At 33.2% G+C, this 7,269-nt stretch overlaps 1 pseudogene; it reads left to right on the top strand.

Annotated features, from left to right (window-relative positions):
- Positions 1–4,180: 4,180 nt before the first annotated feature.
- On the top strand, positions 4,181–5,099 carry LOC147816228 (small subunit ribosomal RNA; annotated as a pseudogene; the record flags this gene model as incomplete).
- Between the last annotated feature and the right edge of the window lie 2,170 nt (positions 5,100–7,269).

Here is a 7,269-nt window from a genome sequence, read left to right as displayed (position 1 = left end):
ACGGTTTTGACTATGAAAAATTCAGAAGATTTTCGTACTTAGAAATATTTCGTGGTATTTCAAACTTAGTAATATTTTCAAACGGTTTTGACTTTGAAAAATTCAGAAGATTTTCGTACTTAGAAATATTTTATGGTATTTCAAACTTAGTAATATTTTCAAACGGTTTTGACTTTGAAAAATTCAGAAGAGTTTCGTACTTAGAAATAAAAAAAAAGCAAATTAAGCAATTAAAAGCACATATGCAAAGAAACTCGAAAGATCTGTTAGACCAGACGTAAACACTTCAAATATCGTAACATTGTTGCCTAAAAACATTAGTTATTGACATTGTACTAATAAGGAAACTTTATAATATAATATAAGTATAATGTTGTTCGCAACAATGTGTTTATTATCAAAATTGGTTTTAAAAGATGTATAATAATAGTTAAATTTTAAAATATTTTAATAAAAAATGTATGTAATATAATGTATAAAAATATAATTTTTAATAATAGTTATGTAATATAAATTTGATAATATAATTATATAATAATAATTTTATGTTCTTTTTTTTTAATTATTTTAAATTATTTTAATATGAAATTTATATAATATGATAAATGTATATAAATAATATTTTTAATTATAATTATGTAATAATAATTTTTAGTTACATTTTTTTTAATTAGTTTTAGAGTGTTTTTTTGTCAAAGTCCAATTTTTTCCGAAATTTTTCAAAGTCTCGAAAATTGTGGAAATTCTAAGTCCGGCGACGGGAAGTCTGAGACGAAGCCCGAGCGAGGCCGGAAAGGCCAATATGCGTTTGCCGTTCAAATTTAAATTTCCTCGGCGAGAGGCCGGGGATGCATACGTCGACGGCCACAGCCCGGGAGAAAAATTCTTCGCTTGGAAAATGAACTTTGTGCGGGAATTCAGAAGATCTTCGTACTTAGAAATATTTCATGGTATTTTAAACTTAGTAATATTTTCAAACGGTTTTGACTTTGAAAAATTCAGAAGATTTTCGTACTTAGAAATATTTCATGGTATTTCAAACTTAGTAATATTTTCAAACGGTTTTGACTATGAAAAATTCAGAAGATTTTCGTACTTAGAAATATTTCATGGTATTTCAAACTTAGTAATATTTTCAAACGGTTTTGACTTTGAAAAATTCAGAAGATTTTCGTACTTAGAAATATTTTATGGTATTTCAAACTTAGTAATATTTTCAAACGGTTTTGACTTTGAAAAATTCAGAAGATTTTCGTACTTAGAAATAAAAAAAAAGCAAATTAAGCAATTAAAAGCACATATGCAAAGAAACTCGAAAGATCTGTTAGACCAGACGTAAACACTTCAAATATCGTAACATTGTTGCCTAAAAACATTAGTTATTGACATTGTACTAATAAAGAAACTTTATAATATAATATAAATATAATGTTGTTCGCAACAATGTGTTTATTATCAAAATTGGTTTTAAAAGATGTATAATAATAGTTAAATTTTAAAATATTTTAATAAAAAATGTATGTAATATAATGTATAAAAATATAATTTTTAATAATAGTTATATAATATAAATTTGATAATATAATTATATAATAATAATTTTATGTTCTTTTTTTTTAATTATTTTAAATTATTTTAATATGAAATTTATATAATATGATAAATGTATATAAATAATATATTTAATTATAATTATGTAATAATAATTTTTAGTTACATTTTTTTTAATTAGTTTTAGAGTGTTTTTTTGTCAAAGTCCAATTTTTTCCGAAATTTTTCTAAGTCTCGAAAATTGTGGAAATTCTTCTAAGTCCGGCGACGGGAAGTCTGAGACGAAGCCCGAATGAGGCCGGAAAGGACAATATGCGTTTGCCGTTCAAATTTAAATTTCCTCGGCGAGAGGCCGGGGATGTGGACGTCGACGGCCACAGCCCGGGAGAAAAATTCTTCGCTTGGAAAATGAACTTTGTGCGGGAATTCAGAAGATTTTCGTACTTAGAAATATTTCATGGTATTTTAAACTTAGCAATATTTTCAAACGGTTTTGACTTTGAAAAATTCAGAAGATTTTCGTGCTTAGAAATATTTCATGGTATTTCAAACTTAGTAATATTTTCAAACGGTTTTGACTTTAAAAAATTCCGAAGATTTTCGTACTTAGAAATATTTCATGGTATTTCAAACTTAGAAATATTTTCAAGCGGTATTGACTTTGAAAAATTCAGAAGATTTTCGTACTTAGAAATATTTCATGGTATTTCAAACTTAGTAATATTTTCAAACCGTTTTGACTATGAAAAATTCAGAAGATTTTCGTACTTAGAAATATTTCATGGTATTTCAAACTTAGTAATATTTTCAAACGGTTTTGACTTTGAAAAATTCAGAAGATTTTCGTACTTAGAAATATTTCATGGTATTTCAAACTTAGAAATATTTTCAAGCGGTATTGACTTTGAAAAATTCAGAAGATTTTCGTACTTAGAAATATTTCATGGTATTTCAAACTTAGTAATATTTTCAAACGGTTTTGACTATGAAAATTTCAGAAGATTTTCGTACTTAGAAATATTTCATGGTATTTCAAACTTAGTAATTTTTTCAAACGGTTTTGACTTTTAAAAATTCAGAAGATTTTCATACTTAGAAATATTTCATGGTATTTCAAACTTAGTAATTTTTTCAAACGGTTTTGACTTGGAAAAATTCAGAAGATTTTCGTACTTCGAAATATTTCATGGTATTTCAAACTTAGTAATATTTTTAAACGATTTTGACTTTGAAAAATTCAGAAGATTTTCGTACTTAGAAATATTTTATGGTATTTCAAACTTAGTAATATTTTCAAACGGTCTTGACTTTGAAAAATTCAGAAGATTTTCGTACTTAGAAATATTTCATGGTATTTCAAACTTAGTAATATTTTCAAACGGTTTTGACTTTGAAAAATTCAGAAGATTTTCGTACTTAGAAATATTTCATGGTATTTCAAACTTAGTAATATTTTCAAACGGTTTTGACTATGAAAAATTCAGAAGATTTTCGTACTTAGAAATAAAAAAAAAGCAAATTAAGCAATTAAACGCACTTATGCAAAGAAACTCGAAAGATCTGTTAGACCAGACGTAAACACTTCAAATATCGTAACATTGTTGCCTAAAAACATTAGTTATTGACCTTGTACTAATGAAGAAACTTTATAATATAATATAAATATAATGTTGTTCGCAACAATGTGTTTATTATCAAAATTGGTTTTAAAAGATGTATAATAATAGTTAAATTTTAAAATATTTTAATAAAAAATGTATGTAATATAATGTATAAAAATATAATTTTTAATAATAGTTATATAATATAAATTTGATAATATAATTATATAATAATAATTTTATGTTCTTTTTTTTTAATTATTTTAAATTATTTTAATATGAAATTTATATAATATGATAAATGTATATAAATAATATATTTAATTATAATTATGTAATAATAATTTTTAGTTACATTTTTTTTAATTAGTTTTAGAGTGTTTTTTTGTCAAAGTCCAATTTTTTCCGAAATTTTTCTAAGTCTCGAAAATTGTGGAAATTCTAAGTCCGGCGACGGGAAGTCTGAGACGAAGCCCGAGCGAGGCCGGAAAGGCCAATATGCGTTTGCCGTTCAAATTTAAATTTCCTCGTTGAGAGGCCGGGGATGCAGACATCGCCGGCCACAGCCCGGGAGAAAAATTCTTCGCTTGGAAAATGAACTTTGTGCAGGAATTCAGATCTTCGTACTTAGAAATATTTCATGGTATTTTAAACTTAGTAATATTTTCACATGGTTTTGACTTTGAAAAATTCAGAAGATTTTCGTACTTAGAAATATTTCATGGTATTTCAAACTTAGTAATATTTTCAAACGGTTTTGACTTTGAAAAATTCAGAAGATTTTCGTACTTAGAAATATTTCATGGTATTTCAAACTTAGTAATATTTTCAAACGGTTTTGACTTTGAAAAATTCAGAAGATTTTCGTACTTAGAAATATTTCATGGTATTCTAAACTTAGTAATATTTTCAAACGGTTTTGACTTTGAAAATTTCAGAAGATCCGAGTCCGGCGCCCTCGCCAGCCGGGGGCACCACTACCTCTGAGATTCGAAGCGCCGCTTCGAACGCTCGCTGAACGTGAAAGTAACCTGGTTGGTCCTGCCAGTAGTCATATGCTTGTATCAAAGAAGGAGGGAAAGTCTGCTGCGGCCGCAGCGGTAACTCCAGCTCCAAAAGCGTATATTGAAGTTGTTGCTGTTAAAAAGCTCTTAGTTGGATCTTAGTTCCAGACGGGTGGTCCGCCCTCCGGTGGTCACTGCCAGTTCTGAGCATTGCCGCCGAAATTGTCCGATGATCTTTACCGGTTGTCGTTCGGTTTCGGCAATTTTACTTTGAAAAAATTAGAGTGCTCAAAGTATGCATGACGCATGAATAATGGTGCATGGAATAATGGAATAGGACCTCGGTTCTATTTTGTTGGTTTTCGGAACACGAGGTAATGATTAAGAGGGACAGACGGGGGCATTCGTATTGCGACGCTAGAGGTGAAATTCTTGGACCGTCGCAAGACGAACTACTGCGAAAGCATTTGCCAAGAATGTTTCCATTAATCAAGAACGAAAGTTAGAGGTTCGAAGGCGATCAAATACCGCCCTAGTTCTAACCATAAACGATGCCAGCCACCGATCCGGCTGTGTTCCTCAAATGACACGCCGGGAAGCTTCCGGGAAACCAAAGCTTTTTGGTTCCGGGGGAAGTATGGTTGCAAAGCTGAAACTTAAAGGAATTGACGGAAGGGCACTACTGGAGTAATGGTAAATATCTACCTTGAATGAGGAATTCCCAGTAAGCACGAGTCATCAGCTCGTGTTGAGTACGTCCCTGCCCTTTGTGCAAACCGCCCGTCGCAACATCCGATGGAATGATTTAGTGAGGTCCTCGGACTGGTGCTCGGACTGACCTCCGGGTCGAGCCGGCGTGCCGGAAAGTTGATCGAACTTGATCATTAAGAGGAAGTTAACGCGTAACAAGGTTTCCGTAGGTGAACCAGCGGAAGGACAATTGAAGATGGGTGCCAGTAGGCTCCGACATCGGCCTACGCCCGGGGATCCTTCTCTGGCGATCCCCGCCTCGACCGCAACTGTCAGTGCCGTGTGGGCGTGCCTGTTTCCCAGCCCTTCGACCTGGGGAAGAGGGAGGTCCTTTGCTGGGCTAGGCTTGAAGAGGGGGCTCGACCTGAGAGAGCTCCCCGCCCCGTTGGTGCCGATGCATTTTCCCCCTTCTCGGAGGAAAACTCTTGATTCGAAACTCTCGAACGCAAAACGACTCTAGTTGGCCGAAACGAAAGTACCACTCCGAGCAGTGGATCACTCGGCTCACGGGTCGGCTAAAAACGCAGAACATGTGGTTGGTCTAATGACCAGTGGTGCGAAGATCCCATCTGTGGGATAAGGACTGATAGCCCTAAGTCACCATCCCTTTTAGGCAATTAAAGATGGGTGCAAGTAGGCTCCGACATCGGCCTACACACGGGGATCCTTCACTCGCGATCCCCGCCTCGAACGCAATTGTCAGTGCCGTGAGGGCGTGCCTGTTTCCCATCCCTTCGTCCTGGGGAAGAGGGAGGTCCTTTTAAGGGCTAGGCTTGAAGAGGGTGCTCTACCAGAGAGAGCTCCCCGCCCCGTGCCGACGCATTTTCCACCTTCTCGGAGGAAAACTCTTGATTTGAAACTCTCGAACGCAAAACGACTCTAGTCTCTGAATGTGATTGGCGCAATATGGATTCATTTGGTGAACGTGGTTGGTACATTTTTGGTACATGCGGTGGGTCGAATGACCAATGGTGCGAAGATGCCATCTGTGGCATAATGACTGAACGCCCTCAGTCAGAATCCCTTTTAGTTAGTTATCAGGAGACCGTCGTGATTTTTTTTCATGTCTTATTTGATCGTGTGTGCGAATTTCTCAACTGTTTTTTTTTTTCTTCCTGTCATTCCTTGATCGTGTGTGCGAATTTCAAAATTTTTTTTTCTTCATGTCTTATTTGATCGTGTGTGCGAATTTCTCAAATTGTTTTTTTTTCTTCCTGTCTTCCGTTGATCGTGTGTGCGAATTTCACAATTTTTTTTTCTTCATGTCTTTCCTTGATCGTGTGTGTGAATTTCTAAATTTTTTTTTTCTTTCTTCAAAAGTCTTCCGTTGATCGTGTGTGCGAATTTCACAAATTTTTTTTTCTTCATGTCTTTCCTTGATCCTGTGTGCGAATTTCTAAATTTTTTTTTCTTTCTTCTTAAGTCTTCCGTTGATCGTGTGCGCGAATTTCACAAATTTTTTTTTCTTCATGTCTTATTTGATCGTGTGTGCGAATTTCTCAATTGTTTTTTTTTCTTCCTGTCTTCCGTTGATCGTGTGTGCCAATTTCACAAATTTTTTTTTCTTCATGTCTTTCCTTGATCGTGTGTGCGAATTTCTAAATTTTTTTTTTCTTTCATGTGTTGATCGTGTGTGCGAATTTCTCAAATTTTTTTTCTTCATGTCTTTCCTTGATCGTGTGATCGTCTTCATGTCTTTCCTTGATCGTCAAAAAATTCTGAAGCTTTTTCCACTTAGAAATATTTCATGGTATTTCAAATTTAGTAATATTTTCAAACGGTTTTTAATTTGAAAAATTCAGAAGGTTTTCGTACTTAGAAATATTTCATTGTATTTCAAACTTAGTAATATTTTTAAACGGTTTTGACTTTGAAAAAGTCAGAAGATTTTCGTACTTACAAATATTTCATGATATATCAAAATTAGTAATATTTTCAAACGGCTTTGACTTTGAAAACTTCAGAAGTTTTCGGTACTTAGAAAATTTCTGACGATTTCGGTACTTAGAAAAATTCTGATGATTTCGGATCTTAGAAAATTTCTGACCTTTTCGGTCATTAGAAAATTTCAGACGTTTTCGGAACTTAGAAAATTTCTGACCTTATCGGTACTTATTAAACATTCAGAAGTTTTCGGTACTTAGAAAAATTCTGCCGATTTCGGTACTTAGAAAAATTCTGTTGATTTCAGTACTTCGAAAAATTCTGTCGATTTCGGAACTTAGAAAACATTCAGAAGTTTTCAGTACTTAGAAAATTTCTGCCTTTTTCGGTACTTAGAAAATTTCTGACCTTTTCGGTACTTAGGAAATATCTGACATTTTCGGTACTTAGAAATATTCTGTCGATTTCAGTACTTAGAA

The sequence above is a fragment of the Parasteatoda tepidariorum genome, chromosome 2 (genome assembly GCF_982258835.1).
Source record: "Parasteatoda tepidariorum strain Cologne lab strain chromosome 2, Ptep-v5.0, whole genome shotgun sequence".
Taxonomy (NCBI): Eukaryota; Metazoa; Arthropoda; class Arachnida; order Araneae; family Theridiidae; genus Parasteatoda; species Parasteatoda tepidariorum.
This window is presented reverse-complemented; position numbering and strand designations above follow the sequence as displayed.